Here is a 27422-nt window from a genome sequence, read left to right on the forward strand (position 1 = left end):
GGTTTACTGTATCCCTTGGACCTTCTTATTGACGATGCAACACAGAAATTGCATCCGAATTTAATCCAAAAGGCACAATGCCGACTTAAGTACAAGAGGACTGACGCTCCAACTTTCTATGATTTGAACCTCTATTGTGAGTCCATTTTTAGATTCCGATGCTTCCCTTCAGGTTTACTGTATACCTTGGACCTTCTTATTGACGATGGAACACTGAAATTGCATCGTAATTTGATTCAAAAGGCACAATGCCGACTGAAGTACAAGAGGACTGACACTCTAACTTTCTATGATTTGAACCTCTCCTGTGAGTCCAGTTTTAGATTCCGATGCTTCACATTGGGTTTACTGTATCCCTTGCACCTTCTTATTGACGATGAAACACAGAAATTGCTTCGGAATTAAATTCAAAAGGCACAATGCCGACTTAAGTACAAGAGGACTGAAACTCTCACATTCTATGATTTGAACCTCTCCTGTGAGTCCAGTTTTAGATTCCGATGCTTCACTTCAGGATGACTGTATCCCTTGGACCTTCTTATTGACGTTGAAACACAGATATTGGATCCAAATTTAATACAAAAGGCACAAAACCGACGTAAGTACAAGAGGAGTGATACTCTGACTCTCTATGATTTGAACCACGCCTGTGAGTCCAGTTTTAGTTTCCCATGCTTCACTTCAGGTTTACCGTGTACCTTGGACCTTCTTATTGACGATGAAACACAGAAATTGCATCCGAATTACTTACAAAAGTCACAATGCCGACTGAAGTACAATAGGACTGACACTCTAAATTTCTAAGGTTTGAACCTCTCCTGTGAGTCCAGTTTTCAATTCCGATGCTTTACTTCAGGTTTACTGTATACCTCAGACCTTCTTATTGACGATGAAACACAGAAATTGCATCCGAATTTAATACAAAACGCACAATGCCGTCTTAAATACGAGAGGGCGGAAACATTAACTTTCTATGATTTGAACCTCTCCTGTGAGTCCAGTTTTAGATTCCGATGCTTCACTTCAATTTTACTGTATAACTTGGACCTTCTTATTGACGATGAAACACAGAGTTTGCATCCGAATTTAATACAAAAGGCACAATGCCGACTTAGGTACAAGAGGACTGACACTCTAATTTTCCATGATATCAACCTCTCCTGTGAGTCCAGTTTCAGATTCCGATGCTTCGCTTCATGTTTACTGTATACCTTGGACCTTCTTATTGACGATGAAACACAGATATTGCATCCGAATTTAATACAAAAGGCACAATGCCGACTTAAGTAAAAGAGGACTGACACTCTCACTTTCTATGATTTGAACCTCTCCTGTAAGTCCAGTTTTAGAATCCGATGCTTCACTTCAGGTTTTCTCTATCACTTGGACCTCCTTATTGACGATGAAACACAGAGTTTGCATCCGAATTTAATACAAAAGGCACACTGCCGACTTAAGTACAAGAGGACTGACACTCTAACTCTCTCTGATTTGAACCTCTCATGTGAGTCCAGTTTTAGATTCCGATGCTTCACTTCAGGTATACTGTATCCCTTGGACCTTCTTATTGACGATGAAACACAGAGTTTGCATCCGAATTTAATACAAATGTCACAATGCCGACTTAAGTCCAAGAGGACTGACATTCTAACTTTCTATGATTTGAACCTCTCCTGTGAGTCCAGTTTCGGATTCCAATGCTTCACTTCAGGTTTACTGTATCCCTTGGACCTTCTTATTGACGATGGAACACTGAAATTGCATCGGAATTTAATTCAAAAGGCACAATGCCGACTGAAGTACAAGAGGACTGACACTCTAACTATCTATGATTTGAACCCCTCCTTTGAGTCCAGTTTTAGATTCCGATGCTTCACTTCAGGTTTACTGTATACCTTGGACATTCTTATTGACGATGAAACACAGTAATTGCATCCGAATTTAATACAAAAGGCACAATGCCGTCTTAAATACAAGTGGGCGGACACTCTAACTTTCTATGATTTGAACCTCTCCTGTGAGTCCAGTTTAAGATTCCAATGCTTCACTTCAAGTTTACTCTATAATTTGGACCTTCTTATTGATGATGAAACACAGAATTTGAATCCGAGTCTAATACAAAAGGCACAATGCCGACTCAAGTACAAGAGGACTGACGGTCTCACTTTCTACGATATCAACCTCTCCTGTAAGTGCAGTTTCAGATTCCGATGCTTCGCTTCAGGTTTACTGTATACCTTGGACCTACTTATTGACGATGAAACACAGATATTGCATCCGAATTTAATACAAATGGCACAATGCCGACTTAAGTAAAAGAGGACTGTCACTCTCACTTTCTATGATTTGAACCTCTCCTGTAAGTCCAGTTTTAGATTCCGATGCTTCACTTCAGCTTTACTGTATCCTTTGGACCTTCTTATTGACGATGAAACACAGAAATTGCATCCGAATTTAATACAAAAGGCACAATGCCGACTAAAGTACAATAGGACCGACACTCTAACTTCCTAAGATTTGAACCTCTCCTGTGAGTCCAGTTATCGATTCCGATGCTTCACTTCAGGTTTACTGTATACCTCAGACCTTCTTATTGACGATGAAACACAGTAATTGCATCCGAATTTAATACAAAAGGCACAATGCCGACTTAAGTACAAGAGGACTGACACTCTAACTTTCAATGATTTGAACCTCTCCTGTGAGTCCAGTTTTAGATTCCGATACTTCACTTCAGGTTTACTGTATCCCTTGGACCTTCTTATTGACGATGAAACACAGAAATTGCATCCGAATTTAATACAAAAGTCACAATGCCGACTAAAGTACAATAGGACTGACACTCTAACTTCCTAAGATTTGAACCTCTCCTGTGAGTCCAGTTATCGATTCCGATGCTTCACTTCAGGTTTACTGTATACCTCAGACCTTCTTATTGACGATGAAACACAGTAATTGCATCCGAATTTAATACAAAAGGCACAATGCCGTCTTAAATACAAGAGGGCGGACACTCTCTCTTTCTATGATTTGAACCTCTCCTGTGAGTCCAGTTTTAGATTCCGATGCTTCACTTCAAGTTTACTGCAGAACTAGGACCTTCTTATTGACGATGAAACACAGAATTAGAATCCGAATTTAATACAAAAGGCACAATGCCCACTTAAGTTCAAGAGGACTGACGGTCTCACTTTCTACGATATCAACCTCTCCTGTGATTCCAGTTTCAGATTCCGATGCTTCGCTTCAGGTTTACTGTATACCTTGGACCTCCTTATTGACGATGAAACATAGTAATTGCATCCGAATTTAATACAAAAGGCACAATGCCGACTCAAGTAAAAGAGGAAAGACAATGTCACTTTCTATGATTTGAACCTCTCCTGTGAGTCCAGTTTTAGATTCCGATGCTTCACTTCAGGTTTACTCTATCCCTTGGACCTTCTTATTGGCGAAACACAGAGTTTGCATCCGAATTTAATACAAAAGGCACAATGCCGACTCAAGTACAAGAGGGCTGACACTCTAACTTTGTACGATTTGAACCTCTGATGTGAGTCCAGTTTTAGATTCCGATGCTTCACTTCAATTTTACTGTATCCCTTGGACCTTCTTATTGACGATGAAACACAGAGTTTGCATCCGAATTTAATACAAAAGTCACAATGCCTACTTAAGTACAAGAGGACTGACACTCTAACTTTCTATGATTTGAACCTCTCCTGTGAGTCCAGTTTTAGAATACGATGATTCACTTCAGATTTACTGTATCCCATGGACCTTCTTATTGACGACGAAACACACAAATTGCATCCGAATTTAATACAAAAGGCACTATGCCGTCTTAAGTACAAGAGGACTGACACTCTCACTTTCTATGATTTGAACCTCTCCTGTGATTCCAGTTTTAGATTCCGATGCTTCACTTCATGTTGACTGTATCCCTTGGACCTTCTTATTGACGATGAAACACAGATATTAGATACAAATTTAATTCAAAAGGCGCAAAATCGACGTAAGTACAAGAGGAGTGATACTCTAACTCTCTATGATTTGAACCTCGCCTGTGAGTCCAGTTTTAGTTTCCCATGCTTCACTTCAGGTTTACCGTGTACCTTGGACCTTCTTATTGGCGATAAAACACAGAAATTGCATCCGAATTAAATTCAAAAGCACAATGCCGACTTAAGTGCAGGAGGACTGACACTCTAACTTTCTATGATTTGAACCTCTCCTGTGAGTCCAGTTTTAGATTCCGATGCTTCGCTTCAGGTTTACTGTATCCCTTGGACCTTCTTATTGACGATGAAACACAGAAATTGCATCCAAATTAAATACAAAAGGCACAATGCCGACATAAGTACAAGAGGACTGACACTCTAACTTTCAATGATTTGAACCTCTCCTGTGAGTCCAGTTTTAGATTCCCATGCTTCACTTCAGGTTTACTGTATCCCTTGGACCTTCTTATTGACGATGAAACACAGAAATTGCATCCGAATTTAATACAAAAGTCACAATGCCGACTAAAGTACAATAGGACTGACACTCTAACTTTCTAAGATTTGAACCTCTCCTGTGAGTCCAGTTATCGATTCCGATGCTTCACTTCAGGTTTACTGTTTACCTCAGACCTTCTTATTGACGATGAAACACAGTAATTGCATCCGAATTTAATACAAAAGGCACAATGCCGTCTTAAATTCAAGAGGGCGGACACTCTGTCTTTCTATGATTTGAACCTCTCCTGTGAGTCCAGTTTTAGATTCCGATGCTTCACTTCAAGTTTACTGTAGAACTTGGACCTTCTTATTGGCGATGAAACACAGAATTAGAATCTGAATTTAATACAAAAGGCACAATGCCGACTTAAGTACAAGAGGACTGACGGTCTCACTTTCTACGATATCAACCTCTCCTGTGAGTCCAGTTTCAGATTCCGATGCTTCGCTTCAGGTTTACTGTATCCCTTGGACCTTCTTATTGACGATGAAACACAGATATTAGATACAAATTTAATTCAAAAGGCACAAAACCGACGTAAGTACAAAAGGAGTGATACTCTAACTCTCTATGATTTGAACCTCGCCTGTGAGTCCAGTTTTAGTTTCCTATGCTCCACTTCAGGTTTACCGTGTACCTTGGACCTTCTTATTGGCGATGAAACACAGAAATTGCATTCGAATTAAATTCGAAAGCACAATGCCGACTTAAGTGCAGGAAGACTGACACTCTAACTTTCTATGATTTGAACCTCTCCTGTGTGTCCAGCTTTAGATTCCGATGCTTCACTTCAGGTTTACTGTATCCCTTGGACCTTCTTATTGACGATGAAACAGAGAAATTGCATCCGAATTACTTACAAAAGTCACAATGCCGACTGAAGTACAATTGCACTGACACTCTAAATTTCTAAGGTTTGTACCTCTCCTGTGATTCCAGTTTTCGATTCCGATGCTTCGCTTCAGGTTTACTGTATACCTCAGACCTTCTTATTGACTATGAAACACAGAAATTGCATCCGAATTTAATACAAAAGGCACAATGCTGTCTTAAATACGAGAGGGCGGACACGTTACTTTCTATTATTTGAACCTCTCCTGTGAGTCCAGTTTTAGATTCCGATGCTTCACTTCAGGTTTACTGTAGAACTTGGACCTTCTTATTGACGATGAAACACAGAGTTTGCATCCGAATTTAATACAAAAGGCACAATGCCGACTTAGGTACAAGAGGACTGACACTCTAATAATCTATGATATCAACCTCTCCTGTGAGACCAGTTTTAGATTCCGATGCTTCGCTTCATGTTTACTGTATACCTTGGACCTACTTATTGATGATGAAATATAGATATTGCATCCGAATTTAATACAAAAGGCACAATGCCGACTTAAGTAAAAGAGGACTGACACTCTCACTTTCTATGATTTGTACATCTCCTGTAAGTCCAGTTTTAGATTCCGATGCTTCACTTCAGGTTTACTGTATCCTTTGCACCTTGTTATTGACGATGAAACAGAGAAATTGCCTCCGAATTTAATACAAAAGGCACATTGCCGACTCAAGTAAAAGAGGAAAGACACTGTCACGTTCTACTTTTGAACCTCTCCTGTGAGTCCAGTTTTAGATTCCGATGCTTCACTTCAGGTTTACTCTATCCCTTGGACCTCCTTATTGACGATGAAACACAGAATTTGCATCCCAATTTAATACAAAAGGCACAATGCCGACTTAAGTACAAGATGACTGACACTCTAACTTTCTATAATTTGAACCTATCCTGTGAGTCCAGTTTTAGATTCCAATGCTTCACTTCAGGTTTACTGTATACCTTAGACCTTCTTATCGACGATGAAACACAAAAATTAAATCCGTAATTAATACAAAAGGCACAATGCCGACTTAAGTACAAGAGGACTGATGGTCTCACTTTCTACGATATCAACCTCTCCTGTGAGTCCAGTTTCAAATTCCGATGCTTCGCTTCAGGTTTACTGTATACCTTGGACCTTCTTATTGACGATGAAACACAGAGTTTGCATCCGAATTTAATACAAATGTAACAATGCGGACTTAAGTACATGAGGACTGACACTCTAACTTTCTATGATTTGAACCTCTCCTGTGAGTCCAGTTAAAGATTCCAATGCTTCACTTCGGGTTTACTGTATCCCTTGGACCTTCTTATTGACGATGGAACACTGAAATTGCATCCGAATTTAATACAAAAGGCACAATGCTGACTGAAGTACAAGAGGACTGACACTCTAACTATCTATGATTTGAACCCCTCCTTTGAGTCCAGTTTTAAATTCCGATGCTTCACTTCAGGTTTACTGTATACCTGGGACCTTCTTATAGACGATGAAACACAGAAATTGCATCCGAATTTAATACAAAAGGCACAATACCGACTTAAGTACAAGAGGATTGACGGTCTCACTTTCTATGATTTGAACCTCTCCGGTGAGTCCAGTTTTAGTTTCCGATGCTTCACTTCAGGTTTACTATATACCTTGCACCTTCTTATTGACGATGAAACACCTAAATTGAATCCGACTTTAATACAAAAGGCAGTAAGTCCACCTAATTACAAGCGGACTGACACTCTAACTTTCAATGATATGAACCTCTCCTCTGAGACCAGATTTAGATTCCGATGCTTCGCTTCAGGTTTACTGTATCCCTAGGACCTTCTTATTGACGATGAAACACAGAAATTGCATCCGAATTTATACAAAAGGCACAATGCCGACTTCAGTACAAGAGGACTGACACTCTAACTTTCAATGATTTGAACCTCTTCTGTGAGTCCAGTTTTAGATTCCGATGCTTCACTTCAGGTTTACTGTATCCCTTGGACCTTCTTATTGACGATGAAACACAGAAATTGCATCCGAATTTAATACAAAAGTCACAATGCCGACTAAAGTACAATAGGACTGACACTCTAACTCTCTAAGATTTGAACCTCTCCTGTGAGTCCAGTTATCGATTCCGAAGCTTCACTTCAGGTTTACTGTATACCTCAGACCTTCTTATTGACGATGAAACACAGTAATTGCATCAGAATTTAATACAAAAGGCACAATGCCGTCTTAAATACAAGAGAGCGGACACTCTAACTTTCCATGATTGAACCTCTCCTGTGAGTCCAGTTTTAGATTCTGATGCTTCACTTCAGGTTTACTGTATAACTTGGACCTTCTTATTGACGATGAAACACAGAATTTGCATCCGAATTTAACCCAAAAGGCACAATGCCGACTTAAGTACAAGAGGACTGACTGTCTCACTTTCTATGATATCAACCTCTCCTGTGAGTCCAGTTTCAGATTCCGATGTTTCGCTTCAGGTTCACTGTATACCTTGGACATTCTTATTGACAATGAAACACAGATATTGCATCCGAATTTAATACAAAAGGCACAATGCCGACTTCAGTAAAAGAGGACTGACACTCTCACTTTCTATGATTTGAACCTCTCCTGTAAGTCCAGTATTAGATTCCGATGCTTCACTTCAGCTTTACTGTATCCTTTGGACCTTCTTATTGACGATGAAACACAGTAATTGAATTCGAATTTAATACAAAAGGCACAATGCCGTCTTACATACAAGAGGGCGGACACTCTAACTTTCCTTGATTTGAACCTATTCTGTGAGTCCAGTTTTAGATTGTGATGCTTCACTTCAGGTTTACTGTATAACTTGGACCTTCTTATTGACGATGAAACACAGACTTTGATTCCGAATTTAATACAAAAGGCACAATGCGGACTTAAGTAAAAGAGGACTGACTGTCTCACTTTCTATGATATCAACCTCTCCTGTGAGTCCAGTTTCAGATTCCGATGCTTCGCTTCAGGTTTACTGTATACCTTGGACATTCTTATTGACGATGAAACACAGATATAGCATCCGAATTTAATACAAAAGGCACAATGCCGACTTCAGTAAAAGAGGACTGAAACTCTCACTTTCTATGATTTGAACCTCTCCTGTAAGTCCAGTTTTAGATTCCGATGCTTCACTTCAGCTTTACTGTATCTTTTGGACCGTCTTATTGACGATGAAACACAGAAAATGCATCCGAATTTAATACAAAAGGCACAATGCCGACTCAAGTAAAAGAGGAAAGACACTGTCACTTTCTATGATTTGAACCTCTCCTGTGAGTCCAGTTTTAGATTCCGATGCTTCACTTCAGGTTTACTCTATCCCTTGGACCATCTTATTGACGAAACACAGAGTTTGCATCCGAATTTAATACAAAAGGCACAATGCCGACTCAAGTACAAGAGGACTGACACTCTAACTTTTTACGATTTCAACCTCTGATTTGAGTCCAGTTTTAGATTCCGATTCTTCACTTCAATTTTACTGTATCCCTTGGACCTTCTTATTGACGATGAAACACAGAGTTTGCATCCGAATTTAATACAAAAGTCACAATGCCGACTTAAGTACAAGAGGACTGACACTCTAACTTTCTATGATTTGAACCTCTCCTGTGAGTCCAGTTTTAGTATACGATGATTCACTTCAGGTTTACTGTATCCCTTGGACCTTCTTATTGACGACGAAACACACAAATTGCATCCGAATTTAATACAAAAGGCACTATGCCATCTTAAGTACAAGAGGACTGACACTCTCACTTTCTATGATTTGAACCTCTCCTGTGAGTCCAGTTTTAGATTCCAATGCTTCACTTCAGGATTACTGTATACCTTGCCCCTTCTTATTGACGATGAAACACAGAAATTACAACGGAATTAAATTCAAAAGGCACAATGCCGACTTAAGTACAAGAGGACAGACACTCTCACTTTCTATGATTTGAACCTCTCCTGTAAGTCCAGTTTTAGAATCCGATGCTTCACTTCAGGTTTACTGTATCCTTTGGACCTTCTTATTGACGATGAAACAGAGAAATTGCATCCGAATTAAATACAAAAGGCACGATGCCGACTCAAGTAAAAGAGGAAAGACACTGTCACTTTCTACATTTGAACCTCTCCTGTGAGTCCAGTTTTAGATTCCGAAGCTTCACTTCAGGTTTACTCTATTCCTTGGACCTCCTTATTGACGATGAAACACAGAGTTTGCCTCCGAATTTAATACAAAAGGCACAATGCCGACATAAGTACAAGAGGACTGACACTCTCACATCCTATGATTTATACCTCTCCTGTGATTCCAGTTTTAGATTCCGATGCTTCACTTCAGGTTGACTGTATCCCATGGACCTTCTTATTGACGATGAAACACAGATATTAGATACAAATTTAATTCAAAAGGCACAAAACCGACGTAAGTACAAGAGGAGTGATACTCTAACTCTCTATGATTTGAACATCGCATGTGAGTCCAGTTTTAGTTTCCCATGCTTCACTTCAGGTATACCATGTACCTTGAACCTTCTTATGGGCGATGAAACACAGAAATTGCATCCGAATTAAATTCTAAAGCACAATGCCGACTTAAGTGCAGGAGGACTGACACTCTAACTTTCTATGATTTGAACCTCTCCTGTGAGTCCAGTTTTAGATTCCGATGCTTCACATCAGGTTTACTGTACCCCTTGGACCTTCTTATTGACGATGAAACAGAGAAATTGCATCCGAATTACTTACAAAAGTCACAATGCCGACTGAATTAAAATAGCACTGACACTCTAAATTTCTAAGGTTTGAACCTCTCCTGTGAGTCCAGTTTTCGATTCCGATGCTTCGCTTCAGGTTTACTGTATACCTCAGGACTTCTTATTGACTATGAAACACAGAAATTGCATCCGAATTCAATACAAAAGGCACAATGCTGACTTAAATACGAGAGGGCGGACACGTTACTTTCTATTATTTGAACCTCTCCTGTGAGTCCAGTTTTAGATTCCGATGCTTCACTTCAGGTTTACTGTATAACTTGGACCTTCTTATTGACGATGAAACACAGAGTTTGCATCCGAATTTAATACAAAAGGCACAATGCCGACTTAGATACAAGAGGACTGACACTCTAAATTTCTATGATATCAACCTCTCCTGTGAGACCAGTTTTAGATTCCGATGCTTCGCTTCATGTTTACAGTATACCTTGGACCCTCTTATTGACGATGAAACACAGATATTGCATCCGAATTTAATACAAAAGGCACAATGCCGACTTAAGTAAAAGAGGACTGACACTCTCACTTTCTATGATTTGAACATCTCCTGTAAGTCCAGTTTTAGATTCCGATGCTTCACTTCAGGTTTACTGTATCCTTTGGACCTTCTTATTGATGATGAAACAGAGAAATTGCCTCCGAATTTAATACAAAAGGCACAATGCCGACTCAAGTAAAAGAGGACTGACACTCTAACTTTCTCTGATTAGAATCTCTCATGTGAGTCCAGTTTTAGATTCCGATGCTTCACTTCAGGTTTACTCTATCCCTTGGACCTCCTTATTGACGATGAAACAAAGAGTTTGCATCCGAATTTAATACAAAAGGCACAATGCCGACTTAAGTACAAGAGGACTGACAGTCTAACTTTCTCTGATTTGAACCTCTCATGTGAGTCCAGTTTTAGATTCCGATGCTTCAATTCAGGTTTACTGTATCCCTTGGACCTTCTTATTGACGATGAAACACAGAGTTTGCATCCGAATGTAATACAAAAGGCACAATGCCGAATTAAGTACAAGAGGACTGACACTCTAACTTTCTCTGATTTGAACCTCTCCTGTGAGTCCAGTTTTAGATTCCAATGCTTCACTTCAGGTTTACTGTATCCGTTGGACCTTCTTATTGACGATGGAACACAGAGTATGCATCCGAATTTAATAAAGAGGCACAATGCCGACTTAAGTACAAGAGGACTGACACTCTAACTTTCTCTGATTTGAACCTCTCCTGTGAGTCCAGTTTTAGATTCCAATGCTTCACTTCAGGTTTACTGTATCCGTTGGACCTTCTTATTGACGATGGAACACTGAAATTGCATCGGAATTTAATTCAAAAGGCACAATGCTGACTGAAGTACAAGAGGACTGACACTCTAACTATCTATGATTTGAACCCCTCCTTTGAGTCCAGTTTTAGATTCCGATGGTTCACTTCAGGTTTACTGCATACCTTGGACCTTCTTATTGACGATGAAACACAGAAATTGCATCCGTATTTAATACAAAAGGCACAATGCCGACTTAAGTACAAGAGGACTGACGGTCTCACTTTCTACGAGATCAACCTCTCCTGTGAGTCCAGTTTCAGATTCCGATGCTTCGCTTCAGGTTTACTGTATACCTAGGAACTTCTTATTGACGATGAAACACAGAGTTTGCATCCGAATTTAATACAAATGTCACAATGCCGACTTAAAAGCATGAGGACTGACACTCTAACTTTCAATGATTTGAACCTCTCCTGTGAGTCCAGTTTTAGATTCCAATGCTTCACTTCAAGTTTACTGTATCCCTTGGACCTTCTTATTGACGATGGAACACTGAAATTACATCGGAATTTAATTCAAAAGGAACAATGCTGACTGAAGTACAAGAGGACTGACACTCTGACTATCTATGATTTGAACCCCTCCTTTGAGTCCAGTTTTAGATTCCGATGCTTCACTTCAGGTTTACTGTATACCTTGTACCTTCTTATAGACGATGAAACACAGAAATTGCATCCGAATTTAATACAAAAGGCACAATGCTGACATCAGTACAAGAGGACTGACACTCTAACTTTCAATGATTTGAACCTCTCCTGTGAGTCCAGATATCGATTCCGATGCTTCACTTCAGGTTTACTGTATACCTCTGACCTTCTTATTGACGATGAAACACAGTAATTGCATGAGAATTTAATACAAAAGGCACAATGCCGTCTTAAATACAAGAGGGCGAACACTCTAACTTTCCATGATTGAACCTCTCCTGTGAGTCCAGTTTTAGATTCTGATGCTTCACTTCAGGTTTACTGTATAACTTGGACCTTCTTATTGACGATGAAACACAGAATTTGTATCCGAATTTAATACAAAATGCACAATGCCGACTTAAGTACAAGAGGACTGACTGTCTCACTTTCTATTATATCAACCTCTCCTGTGAGTCCAGTTTCAGATTCCGATGCTTCGCTTCAGGTTTACTGTATACCTTGGACATTCTTATTGACGATGAAACACAGATATTGCATCCGAATTTAATACAAAAGGCACAATGCCGTCTTACATACAAGAGGGCGGACACTCTAACTATCCATGGTTTGAACCTCTCCTGTGAGTCCAGTTTTAGATTCTGATGCTTCACTTCAGGTTTACGGTATAACTTGGACCTTCTTATTGACGATGAAACACAGAATTTGCATCCGAATTTAATACAAAAGGCACAATGCCGACTTAAGTACAAGAGGACTGACACTCTAACTTTCTACGATTTGAACCTCTCATGTGAGTCCAGTTTTAGATTCCGATGCTTCACTTCAATTTTACTGTATCCCTTGGACCTTCTTATTGACGATGAAACACAGAGTTTGCATCCGAATTTAATACAAAAGTAACAATGCCGACTTAAGTACAAGAGGACTGACACTCTAACTTTCTATGATTTGAACCTCTCCGGTGAGTCCTGTTTTAGATTCCGATGCTTCACTTCAGGTTTACTGTATCCCTTGGACCTTCTTATTGACGACGAAACACACAAATTGCATCCGAATTTAATACAAAAGGCACTATGCCGTCTTAAGTACAAGAGGACTGACACTCTCACTTTCTATGATTTGAACCTCTCCTGTGAGTCCAGTTTTAGATCCCAGTGCTTCACTTCAGGATTACTGTATACCTTGCACCTTCTTATTGACGATGAAACACAGAAATTACATCGGAATTAAATTCCAAAGGCACAATGCCGACTTAAGTACAAGGGGACAGACACTCTCACTTTCTATGATTTGAACGTCTCCTGTAAGTCCAGTTTTAGATTCCGATGCTTCACTTCAGGTTTACTGTATCCTTTGGACTTCTTAAGGACGATGAAACAGAGAAATTGCATCCGAATTTAATACAAAAGGCACGATGCCGACTCAAGTAAAAGCGGAAAGACACTGTCACTTTCTACTTTTGAACCTCTCCTGTGAGTCCAGTTTTAGATTCCGATGCTTCACTTCAGGTTTACTCTATTCCTTGGACCTCCTTATTGACGATGAAACACAGAGTTTGCTTCCGAATTTAACACAAAAGGCACAATGCCGACATAAGTACAAGAGGACTGACACTCTATCTCTCTCTGATTTGAACCTCTCATGTAAGTTCAGTTTTAGATTCCGATGCTTCACTTCAGGTTTACTGTATCCCTTGGACCTTCTTATTGACGATGAAACACAGAGTTTGCATCCGAATTTAATACAAAAGTCACAATGCCGACTTAAGTACATGAGGACTGACACTCTAACTTACTATGATTTGAACCGCTCCTGTGAGTCCAGTTTTAGATTCCAATGCTTCACTTCAGGTTTACTGTATCCCTGGGACCTTCTTATTGACGATGGAACACTGAAATTGCATCGGAATTTAATTCAAATGGCACAATGCCGACTGAAGTACAAGAGGACTGACACTCTAACTATCTACGATATGAACCACTCCTTTGAGTTCAGTTTCAGATTCCGATGCTTCACTTCAGGTTTGCTGTATACCTTTCACCTTCTTATTGACGATAATTCACAGATATTGCATCCGAATGTAATACAAAAGGCACAATGCCGACTTAAGTACAAGAGGACTGACACTCTAGCATTCTATGATTTGAACCTCTCCTGTGGGTCCAGTTTTAGATTCCGATGCTTCACTTCAGGTTTACTGTTTCCTTTGGACCTTCCTATTGACGATGAAACACAGAAATTGCATCCAAATTTAATACAAAAGGCACAAAACCGACGTAAGTACAAGAGGAGTGATAATCTAACTCTCTACGATTTGAACCTCGCCTGTGAGTCCAGTTTTAGATTCCGATGCTTCACTTCAGGATTACTGTATACCTTGCACCTTCTTATTGACGATGAACTACAGAAATTGCATCCAAATTTAATACAAAAGGCACAAAACCGAAGTAGGTACAAGAGGAGTGATAATCTAACTCTCTATGATTTGAACCTCGCCTGTGAGTCCAGTTTTAGATTCCGATGCTTCACTTCAGGTTTACCATGTACGTTGGACCTTCTTATTGACGATGAAACAAAGAATTTGAATCCGAACTTAATACAAAAGGCACAATGCCGACTTAAGTACAAGAAGACAGACACTCTAATTTTCTTAGAATTGAAACACTCCTGTGAGTCCCGTTTTAGATTCCGATGCTTCACTTCAGATTTACTGTATACATTGCACCTTCTTATTGACGATGATACACAGAAATTGCATCCGAATTTAATACAAAAGGCACAATGCCGACTTAAGTAAAAGAATACTGACACTCTCACTTTCTGTGTTTTGAACCTCTCCTGTGAGTCCAGTTTTAGATTCCGATGCTTCACTTCAGGTTTACTGTATCCCTTGGACCTTCTTATTGACGATGAAACACAGAAATTGCATCCGAATTTAATACAAAAGGCACAATGCCGACTTAAGTACTAGAGGACTGAAACTCTAAATTTCTATGATTTGAACCTCTCCTGTGAGTCCAGTTTTAATTCCGATGCTTCACTTCAGGTATACTGTATCCCTTGGACCTTCTTATTGACGATGAAACACTGAAATTGCATCCGAATTTAATAGAAAAGGCACAGTGCCGACTTAAGTAAAAGAGGACTGACATTCTCACTTTCTTTGATTTGAACCTCTCCTGTAAGTCCAGTTTTAGATTCCGATGCTTCACTTCAGGTTTACTGTAACCCTTGGACCTTCTTATTGACGATGAAACACAGAAATTGCATCCGTATTTAATACAAAAAGCACAATGCTGACTTACGTAAAAGAGGACTGACACTCTCACTTTCTGTGATTTGAACCTCTCCTACCAGTCCAATTTTAGATTCCGATGCTTCACTTCAGGTTTACTGTATACCTTGCACCTTCTTATTGACGATGAAACACAGAAATTGCATCCGAATTTAATACAAAAGGCACAATGCCGACGTAAGTACAAGAGGACTGACACTCAACCTTTGTATGATTTGGACCTCTCCTGTGAGTCCAGTTTTAGATTCCGATGCTTCACTTCGGGTTTACTGTATCCTTGCACTTTCTTATTGACGATGAAACACAGATATTGAATCGGAATTAAATTCAAAAGGCACAATCCCGACATAAGTACAAGAAGACAGACACTCTAATTTTCTTAGAATTGAAACACTCCTGTGAGTCCAGTTTTAGATTCCGATGCTTCACTTCAGATTTACTGTATACATTGCACCTTCTTATTGACGATGAAACACAGAAATTGCATCCGAATTTAATACAAAAGGCACAATGCCGACTTAAGTAAAAGAGGACTGACACTCTCACTTTCTATGATTTGAACCTCTCCTGTGAGTCCAGTTTTAAATTCCGATGCTTCACTTCAGGTTTACTCTATCCCTTGGACCTTCTTATTGACGATGAAACACAGAGTTTGCATCCGAATTCAATACAAAAGGCACAATGCCGACTTAAGTACAAGAGGACTGACACTTTAACTGTCTATGTTTTGAACCTCTCCTGTGAGTCCAGTTTTAGATTCCGATGCGTCACTTCATGTTCACTGTATACCTTGGACCTTCTTATTGACTATGAAACACAGAAAATGCATCCGAATTTAATAGAAAAGGCACAGTGCCGACTTAAGTAAAAGAGGACTGACACTCTCAATTTCTTTGATTTGAACCTCTCCTGTAAGTCCAGTTTTAGATTCCGATGCTTCACTTCAGGTTTACTGTATACCTTGGACCTTCTTATTGACGATGAGACACAGAAATTCATCCGAATTTAATACAAAAGGCACAATGCCGACTTAAGTACAAGAAGACTGACACTCTCACTTTCAACGATTTGAACCTCTCCTGTGAGTCCAGATTCAGATTCCGATGCTTCACTTCAGGTTTACTGTATACCTTGCACCATCTGATTGACGATGAAACACAGAAATTGCATCCGAATTTAATACAAAAGGCACAATGACGACGTAAGTACAAGAGGACTGACACTCTCCCTTTGTTATATTTGGACCTCTCCTGTGAGTCCAGTTTTAGATTCCGATGCTTCACTTCGGATTTACTGTATCCCTTGCACCTTCTCATTGACGATGAAACACAGATATTGCATCGGAATTAAATTCAAAAGGCACAATGCCGACTTAAGTACAAGAAGACAGACACTCTAATTTTCTTAGAATTGAAACACTCCTGTGAGTCCCGTTTTAGATTCCGATGCTTCACTTCAGATTTACTGTATACATTGCACCTTCTTATTGACGATGAAACACAGAAATTGCATCCGAATTTAATACAAAAGGCACAATGACGACTTAAGTACAAGAGGACTCACACCCTAACTTTCTATGATTTAAACCCCTCCTGTGAGTCCAGTTTCAGATTCCGATGCTTCACTTCAGGTTTACTGTATACCTTGGACCTTCTTATTGACGATGAAACACAGAAATCGCATCCGAATTTAATACAAAAGACGCAATGCCGACTTAAGTAAAAGAATACTAACACTCTCACTTGCTATGTTTTGAACCTCTCCTGTGATTCCAGTTTTAGATTCCGATGCTTCACTTCAGGTTTGCTGTATCTCTTGGACTTTCTTATTGACGATGAAACACAGATATAGCATCCAAATTTAATACAAAAGGCACAATACCGACGTAAGAACAACAGGAGTGATACTCTAACTCTCTATGACTTGAACCTCTCCTGTGAGTCCAGTTTTAGATTCCGATGTTTCACTTCTGGTTTACTGTATACCTTGAACCTTCTTATTGACGTTGAAACACATAAATTGCATCCGAATTTAATACAAAAGGCACAATGCCGACTTAAGTACAAGAGGACTCACACCCTAACTTTCTATGATTTAAACCCCTCCTGTGAGTCCAGTTTCAGATTCCGATGCTTCACTTCAGATTTACTGTATACCTTGGACCTTCTTATTGACGATGATACACAGAAATTGCATCCGAATTTAATACAAAAGGCACAATGCCGACTTAAGTAAAAGAATACTGACACTCTCACTTTCTGTGATTTGAACCTCTCCTGTGAGTCCAGTTTTAGATTCCGATGCTTCACTTCAGGTTTACTGTATCCCTTGGACCTTCTTATTGACGATGAAACACAGAAATTGCATCCGAATTTAATACAAAAGGCACAATGCCGACTTAAGTACTAGAGGACTGAAACCCTAAATTTCTATGATTTGAACCTCTCCTGTGAGTCCAGTTTTAATTCCGATGCTTCACTTCAGGTATACTGTATACCTTGGACCTTCTTATTGACGATGAAACACTGAAATTGCATCCGAATTTAATACAAAAGGCACAATGCCGACGTAAGTACAAGATGACTGCACTCTCCCTTTGTATGATCTGGACCTTTCCTGTGAGTCCAGTTTTAGATTCCGATGCTTCACTTCGGGTTTACTGTGTCCCTTGCACCTTCTGATTGACGATGAAACACAGAAATTGCATCGGGATTAAATTCAAATGGCACAATGCCTACTTCAGTAGAAGAGGACTTGCGCTCTCACTCTCTATGATTAGAACCTCTCCTGTGAGTCCAGTTTTAGATTACGATGCTTCACTTCAGGTTTACTGTATCCCTTGGACCTTCTTATAGACGATGAAACACAGAAATTGCATCCCAATGTAATACAAAAGGCACAATGCCGACTTAAGTACTAGATGACTGACACTCTAACTTTCTATGACTTGAACCTCCCCTGTGAGTCCAGTTTTCGATTCGAATGCATCACTTCAGGTTTACTGTATACCTTTCACCTTCTTATTGACGATGAAACACAGAAATTGTATCCGAAATTAATACAAAAGACACAATGCCGACTTAAGTACAAGAGGACTGACACTCTAACTGTCTATGTTTTGAACCTCTCCTGTGAGTACAGTTTTAGATTCCGATGCTTCACTTCAGGTTTACAGTATCCCTTGGACCTTCTTATTGTCGATGAAACACAGAAATTGCATCCGAATTTAATACAAAAAGCACAATGCCGACTTAAGTACAAGAGGACTGACAGTCTCACTTTCTATGATTTGAACCCCTCCGGTGAGTCCAGTTTTAGGTTCCGATGCTTCACTTCAGGTTACTGTATACCTTGGACCTTCTTGTTGACAATGAAACACCTAAATTGCATCTGAATTTAATACAAAAGGAACAATGCCGACTTAAGTACAAGAGGACTAACACTCAAACTTTCTATGATTTGAACCTCTCCTGTGAGTCCAGTTTTAGATTCCGATGCTTCACTTCAGGTTTACTGTATCCCTTGGACCTTCTTATTGACAATGAAACACAGAAATTGCATCCGAATTTAATACAAAAGGCACAATGCTGACGTAGGTACAAGAGGACCGACACTCTCCCTTAGTATGTTCTGGACCTCTCCTGTGAGTCCAGTTTTAAATTCCTATGCTTCACTTCGGGTTTACTGTATCCCGTGCACCTTCTGATTGACGATGAAACACAGAAATTGCATCGGGATTATATTCAAAGGGCACAACGCCGACTTAAGTACAAGAAGACAGACACCCTAATTTTCTAAGATTTGAACCTCTCCTGTGAGTCCAGATTTAGATTCCGATGCTTCACTTCAGGTTTACTGTATACCTTACACCTTCTTATTGACGATGAAACACAGAATTTGCATCCGAATTTAATACAAAAGGCACAATGCCGACTTAAGTACAAGAGGACTTGCACTCTCACTTTCTATGATTTGAACCTTTCCTGTGAGTCCAGTTTTAGATTCCGTTGCTTCACTTCAGTTTTACTGTATCCCTTGGACCTTCTTATAGACGATAAAACACCTAGATTGCATCCAAATTTATTACAAACTGCAGAATGCCCACCTAAGTACAACAGGACTGACACTCTATCTTTCTATGATTTGAACCTCTCCTGTGAGTCCAGTTTTAGATTCCAATGCTTCACCTCAGGTTTACTGTATACCTTGGACCTTCTTATTGACGATGGAACACAGATATTGCATCGGAATTCAATTCTTAAGGCACAATGCCGACTGAAGTACAAGAGGGCTGACACTTTAACTTTCTATGATTTGAACCTCTCCTGTGAGACCAGTTTTAGATTCCGATGCTTCACTTCAGGTTTACAGTATCCCTTGGACGTTCTTATTGACGACGAAATACAGAAATTGCATCCGAATTTAATAGAAAAGGCACAGTGCCGACTTCAGTAAAAGAGGACTGACATTCTCACTTTCTTTGATTTGAACCTCTCCTGTAAGTCCAGTTTTAGATTCCGATGCTTCACTTCAGGTTTACTGTATCCCTTGGACCTTCTTATTGACGATGAAACACAGAAATTGCATCCGAATTTAACACAAAAGGCACAATGCCGACGTCAGTACAAGAGGACTGACACTCTCCTTTTGTATGTTCTGGACCTATCCTGTGAGTCCAGTTTTAGATTCCGATGCTTCACTTCAGGATTACTGTATACCTTGGACCTCCTTATTGACGATGGAACACAGATATTGCATCGGAATTCAATTCATAAGGCACAATGCCGACTGAAGTACAAGAGGACTGACACTTTAACTTTCTATGATTAGAACCTCTCCTGTGAGTCCAGTTTTAGATTCCGATGCTCCACTTCAGGATTACTGTATCCCTTGGAACTTCTTATTGACGATGAAACACAAATATTGCATTCGAATTTAATACAAAAGGCACAATGCCGACTTAAGTACTAGAGGACTGAAATTCTAACTTTCTATGAATTGAACCTCTTCAGTGGGTCCAGGTTTAATTCCGATGCTTCACTTTAGGTATACTGTATACCTTGGACCTTCTTATTGACGAAGAAAGACAGAAATTGCATCCGAATTTAATACAAAAGGCACAATGCCGACGTCAGTACAAGAGGACTGACACTCTCCTTTAGTATGTTCTGGACCTATCCTGTGAGTCCAGTTTTAGATTCCGATGCTTCACTTCAGGTTTACTGTATACCTTGCACCTTCTTATTGACGATGAATCACAGAATTTGCATCCGAATTCAATACAAAAGGCACAATGCCGACTTAAGTACAAGAGGACTTGCACTCTCACATTCTGTGATTTGAACCTTTAATGTGAGTCCAGATTTAGAATCCGATGCTTCACTTCAGGTTTACTGTATCCCTTGGACCTTCTTATAGACGATGAAACACAGAAATTGCATCCCAATGTAATACAAAAGGCACAATGCCGACTTAAGTACTTGAGGACTGACACTCTAACTTTCTATGATTTGAACCTCTCCTGTGAGTCCAGTTTTAGATTCCGATGCATCACTTCAGGTATACTGTATACCTTGGACCATCTTATTGACGATGAAACTCAAAAATTGCATCCCAATTTAATACAAAAGGCACAATGCCGACTTAAGTACTAGATGACTGACACTCTAACTTTCTACGACTTGAACCTCTCCTGTGAGTCCAGTTTTCGATTCCAATGCTTCCCTTCAGGTTTACTGTATACCTTGCACCTTCTTATTGACGATGAAACACAGAAATTGCATCCGAATTTAATAGAAAAGGCACAGTGCCGACTTAAGTAAAAGAGGACTGACAATCTCACTTTCTTTGATTTGAACCTCTCCTGTAAGTCCAGTTTTAGATTCCGATGCTTCACTTCAGGTTTACTGTATCCCTTGGACCTTCTTATTGACGATGAAACACAGAAATTGCATCCGTATTTAATACAAAAAGCACAATGCTGACTTACGTAAAAGAGGACTGACACTCTCACTTTCTGTGATTTGAACCTCTCCTGTCAGTCCAATTTTAGATTCCGATGCTTCACTTCAGGTTTATTGAATACCTTGCACCTTCTTATTGACGATGAAACACAGAAATTGCATCCGAATTTAATACAAAAGGCACAATGCCGACGTAAGTACAAGAGGACTGACACTCAACCTTTGTATGATTTGGACCTCTCCTGTGAGTCCAGTTTTAGATTCCGATGCTTCACTTCGGGTTTACTGTATCCTTGCACTTTCTTATTGACGATGAAACACAGATATTGAATCGGAATTAAATTCAAAAGGCACAATGCCGATTTAAGTACAAAAGGACAGACACTCTAATTTTCTTAGAATTAAACCACTCCTGTGAGTCCAGTTTTAGATACTGATGCTTCATTTCAGATTTACTATATACATTGCCCCTTCTTATTGACGATGAAACACAGAAATTGCATCCGAATTTAATACAAAAGGCACAATGCCGACTTAAGTACAAGAGGACTGACACTCTCACTTTCTATGATTTGAACCTCTCCTGTGAGTCCAGTTTTAGATTTCGATGCTTCACTTCAGGTTTACTGTATCCCTTGGACCTTCTTATTGACGATGAAACACAGAAATTGCATCCCAATTTAATACAAAAGGCACAATGCCGACTTAAGTACTAGAGGACTGACACTCTAACTTTCTATGATTTGAACCTCTCCTGTGAGTCCAGTTTTAGATTCCGATGCTTCACTTCATTTATACTGTATACCTTGCACCTTCTTATTGTCGATGAAACACAGAAATTGCATCCGAATTTAATACAAAAAGCACAATGCCGACTTAAGTACAAGAGGACTGACAGTCTCACTTTCTATGATTTGAACCCCTCCGGTGAGTCCAGTTTTAGATTCCGATGCTTCACTTCAGGTTACTGTATACCTTGGACCATCTTGTTGACGATGAAACACCTAAATTGCATCTGAATTTAATACAAAAGGAACAATGCCGACTTAAGTACAACAGGACTAACACTCTAACTTTCTATGATTTGAACCTCTCCTGTGAGTCCAGTTTTAGATTCCGATGCTTCACTTCAGGTTTGCTGTATCCCTTGGACCTTCTTATTGACAATGAAACACAGAAATTGCATCCGAATTTAATACAAAAGGCACAATGCTGACGTAGGTACAAGAGGACTGACACTCTCCCTTTGTATGTTCTGGATCTCTCCTGTGAGTCCAGTTTTAAATTCCGATGCTTCACTTCGGGTTTACTGTATCCCGTGCACCTTCTGATTGACGATGAAACACAGAAATTGCATCGGGATTATATTCAAAGGGCACAATGCCGACTTAAGTACAAGAGGACAGACACCCTAATTTTCTAAGATTTGAACCTCTCCTGTGAGTCCAGATTTAGATTCCGATGCTTCACTTCAGGTTTACTGTATACCTTACACCGTCTTATTGACGATGAAACACAGAATTTGCATCCGAATTTAATACAAAAGGCACAATGCCGACTTAAGTACAAGAGGACTTGCACTCTCACTTTCTATGATTTGAACCTTTCCTGTGAAACCAGTTTTAGATTCCGTTGCTTCACTTCAGGTTTACTGTATCCCTTGGACCTTCTTATAGACGATAAAACACCTAAATTGCATCCAAATTTATTACAAACTGCAGAATGCCCACCTAAGTACAACAGGACTGACACTCTATCCTTCTATGATTTGAACCTCTCCTGTGAGTCCAGTTTTAGATTCCAATGCTTCACTTCAGGTTTACTGTATACCTTGGACCTTCTTATTGACGATGGAACACAGATATTGCATCGGAAATCAATTCTTAAGGCACAATGCCGACTGAAGTACAAGAGGGCTGACACTTTAACTTTCTATGATTTGAACCTCTCCTGTGAGTCCAGTTTTAGATTCCGATGCTTCACTTCAGGTTTACTGTATCCCTTGGACCTTCTTATAGACGATGAAACACGGAAATTGCATCCCAATTTAATACAAAAGGCACAATGCCGACTTAAGTACTAGATGACTGACACTCTAACTTTCTACGACTTGAACCTCTCCTGTGAGTCCAGTTTTCGATTCCAATGGTTCACTTCAGGTTTACTGTATACCTTGCACCTTCTTATTGACGATGAAACACAGAAATTGCATCCGAATTTAATACAAAAGTCACAATGCCGACTTAAGTACAAGAGGACTGACACTCTAACTGTCTATGTTTTGAACCTCTCCTGTGAGTACAGTTTTAGATTCCGATGCTTCACTTCAGGTTTACAGTATCCCTTGGACGTTCTTATTGACGATGAAACACAGAAATTGCATCCGAATTTAATAGAAAAGGCACAGTGCCGACTTAAGTAAAAGAGGACTGACATTCTCACTTTCTTTGATTTGAACCTCTCCTGTAAGTCCAGTTTTAGATTCCGATGCTTCACTTCTGGTTTACTGTATCCCTTGGACCTTCTTATTGACGATGAAACACAGAAATTGCATCCGAATTTAATACAAAAGGCACAATGTCGACGTCAGTACAAGAGGACTGACACTCTCCTTTTGTATGTTCTGGACCTATCCTGTGGGTCCAGTTTTAGATTCCGATGCTTCACTTCAGGTTTACTGTATACCTTGGACCTCCTTATTGACGATGGAACACAGATATTGCATCGGAATTCAATTCATAAGGCACAATGCCGACTGAAGTACAAGAGGACTGACACTTTAACTTTCTATGATTAGAACCTCTCCTGTGAGTCCAGTTTTAGATTCCGATGCTCCACTTCAGGATTACTGTATCCCTTGGAACTTCTTATTGACGATGAAACACAGATATTGCATCCGAATTTAATACAAAAGGCACAATGCCGACTTAAGTACTAGAGGACTGAAACTCTAACTTTCTATGAATTGAACCTCTTCTGTGAGTCCAGGTTTAATTCCGATGCTTCACTTTAGGTATACTGTATACCTTGCACCTTCTTATTGACGATGAAACACAGAAATTGCATCCGAATTTAATACAAAAGTCAGAATGCCGACTTAAGTACAAGAGGACTGACACTCCAACATTCTATGATTTGAACCTGTCCTGTGAGTCCAGTTTTAGATTCCGATGCTTCACTTCAGGTTTACTGTGTACCTTTGACCTTCTTATTGACGATGGAACACAGAAATTGCATCGGAATTTAATTCAAAAAGCGCAATACCGACTGAAGTGCAAGAGGACTGACACTCCAACTTTCTAATATTGAACCTCTCCCGTGAGTCCAGTTTTAAATTCCGATGCTTCACTTCAGGTTTATTCTATTCCTTGCACCTTCTATTTGACGATGAAACACTGAAATGGCATCCGAATTTAATACAAAATGCACAATGCCGACTTAAGTACAAGAGTACTGACACTCTAACTTCCTATGATTTCAACCTCTCCTGTGAGCCCAGATTTAGATTCCGATGCTTCACTTCAGGTTTACTGTATCCCTTGGACCTTCTTATTGAAGATGAAACACAGAAATTGCATCCGAATTTAATACAAATGGCACAATGCCAACTTAAGTACAAGAGGACTGACACTCTCACTTTCTATGATTTGAACCTCTCCTGTGAGTCCAGTTTTAGTTTCCGATGCTTCACTTCAGGTTTACTGTATCCCTTGCTCCTTCTTATTGACGATGAAACTCAGAAATTGCATCCGAATTTAATACAAAAGGCAGAATGCCCACCTAAGTACAACAGCACTGACACTCTAACATTCTATGATTTGAACCTCTCCTGTGAGTCCAGTTTTAGATTCCGATGCTTCACTTCAGGTTTACTGTATACCTTGGACCTTCTTATTGACGATGGAACACAGAAGTTGCATCGGAATTTAATTCAAAAGGCACAATGCCGACTGAAGTACAAGAGGACTGACACTCTAACTTTCTATGATTTGAACCTCCCCTTTGAGTCCAGCTTTAGATTCCGATGCTGCACTTCAGGTTTACTGTATACCTTGCACCAACTTATTGACGATGAAACACAGATATTGCATCCGAATTTAATACAAAAAGCACAATGCCGACTTAAGTACAAGAGGACTGACACTCTAATTTTCTATGATGTGAACCTGCCTGTGAGTCCAGTTTTAGATTCCGATGCTTCGAATCAGGTGTACTGTATCCCTTGGACCTTCATATTGACGATGAAATACAGAAATTGCATCCAAATTTAATTCAAATGGCACAATACCGACGTAAGTACAAGAGGAGTGATACTCTAACTCTCTATGACTTGAACCTTTCCTGTGAGTCCAGTTTTAGATTCCGATGCTTCACTTCAGGTTTACTGTATCCCTTGGACCTTCTTATTGACGATGAAACACAGAAATTGCATCCGAAGTAAATACAAAATGCACAATGCCGACTTAAGTACAAGAGTACTGACACTCTAATTTCCTATGATTTGAACTTCTCCTGTTAGCCCAGTTTTAGATTCCGATGCTTCACTTCAGGTTTACTGTATCCCTTGGACCTTCTTATTGACGATGAAACACAGAAATTGCATCCGAATTTAATACATAGAGCACAATGCCGACTTAAGTACATGAGGACACACACCCTAACTTTCTATGATTTAAACCCTTCCTGTGAGTCCAGTTTAAGATTCCGATGCTTCACTTCAGATTTACTGGAAACCTTGGAGCGTCTTATTGACGATGAAACACAGAAATTGCATCCGAATGTAATACAAAAGGCACAATGCCGACTAAAGTAAAAAAATACTGACACTCTCACTTTCTATGATTTGAACCTCTCCTGTGAGTCCAGTTTTAGATTCCGACGCTTCACTTCAGAATTACAGTAACCCTTGGACCTTCTTATTGACGATGAAACACAGAAATTGCATCCGAATTTAATACAAAAGGCACAATGCCGACTTAAGTACTAGAGGACTGACACTCTAACTTTCTATGATTTGGACCTCTCCTGTGAGACCAGTTTTAATTCCGATGCTTCACTTCAGGTATACTGAATACCTTGGACCTTCTTATTGACGATGAAACACAGAAATTGCATCCGAATTTAATACAAAAGGCACAATAACGACGTAAGTACAAGAGGACTGACACTCTCCCTTTGTATAATCTGGACCTCTCCTGTGAGTCCAGTTTTAGATTCCGGTGCTTCACTTCGGGTTTACTGTATCCCTTGCACCTTCTGAATGACGATGAAACACAGAAATTGCATCGGGATTAAATTCAAATGCCACAATGCCGACTTAAGTACAAGAGGACTGACACTCTCACTTTCTATGATTTGTACCTCTCCTGTGAGTCCAGTTTTAGATTCCGATACTTCACTTCAGGTTTACTGTATCCCTTGGACCTTCTTATTGACGATGAAACACAGATATTACATCCCAATTTAATACAAAATGCACAATGCCGACTTAAGTACTAGAGGACTGACACTCTAACTTTCTATGATTTGAACCTCTCCTGTGAGTCCAGTTTTAGATTCCGATGCTTCACTTCAGGTATACTGTATACCTTGGACCTTCTTATTGACTATGAAACACAAAAATTGCATCCGAATTTAATACAAAAGGCACAATGCCGACGTAAGTACAGGAGGACTCACAGTCTCACTTTCTATGATTTGAACCTCTCCGGTGAGTCCAGTTTTAGATTCCGATGCATCACTTCAGGTATACTGTATACCTCGGACCATCTTATTGACGATGAAACTCAGAAATTGCATCCCAATTTAATACAAAAGGCACAATGCCGACTTAAGTACTAGATGACTGACACTCTAACTTTCTACGACTTGAACCTCTCCTGTGAGTCCAGTTTTCGATTCCAATGCTTCACTTCAGGTTTACTGTATACCTTGCACCTTCTTATTGACGATGAAACACAGAAATTGCATCCGAATTTAATACAAAAGTCAGAATGCCGACTTAAGTACA

The sequence above is a fragment of the Schistocerca serialis genome, chromosome 1, assembly GCF_023864345.2.
Source record: "Schistocerca serialis cubense isolate TAMUIC-IGC-003099 chromosome 1, iqSchSeri2.2, whole genome shotgun sequence".
Lineage (NCBI taxonomy): Eukaryota > Metazoa > Arthropoda > Insecta > Orthoptera > Acrididae > Schistocerca > Schistocerca serialis.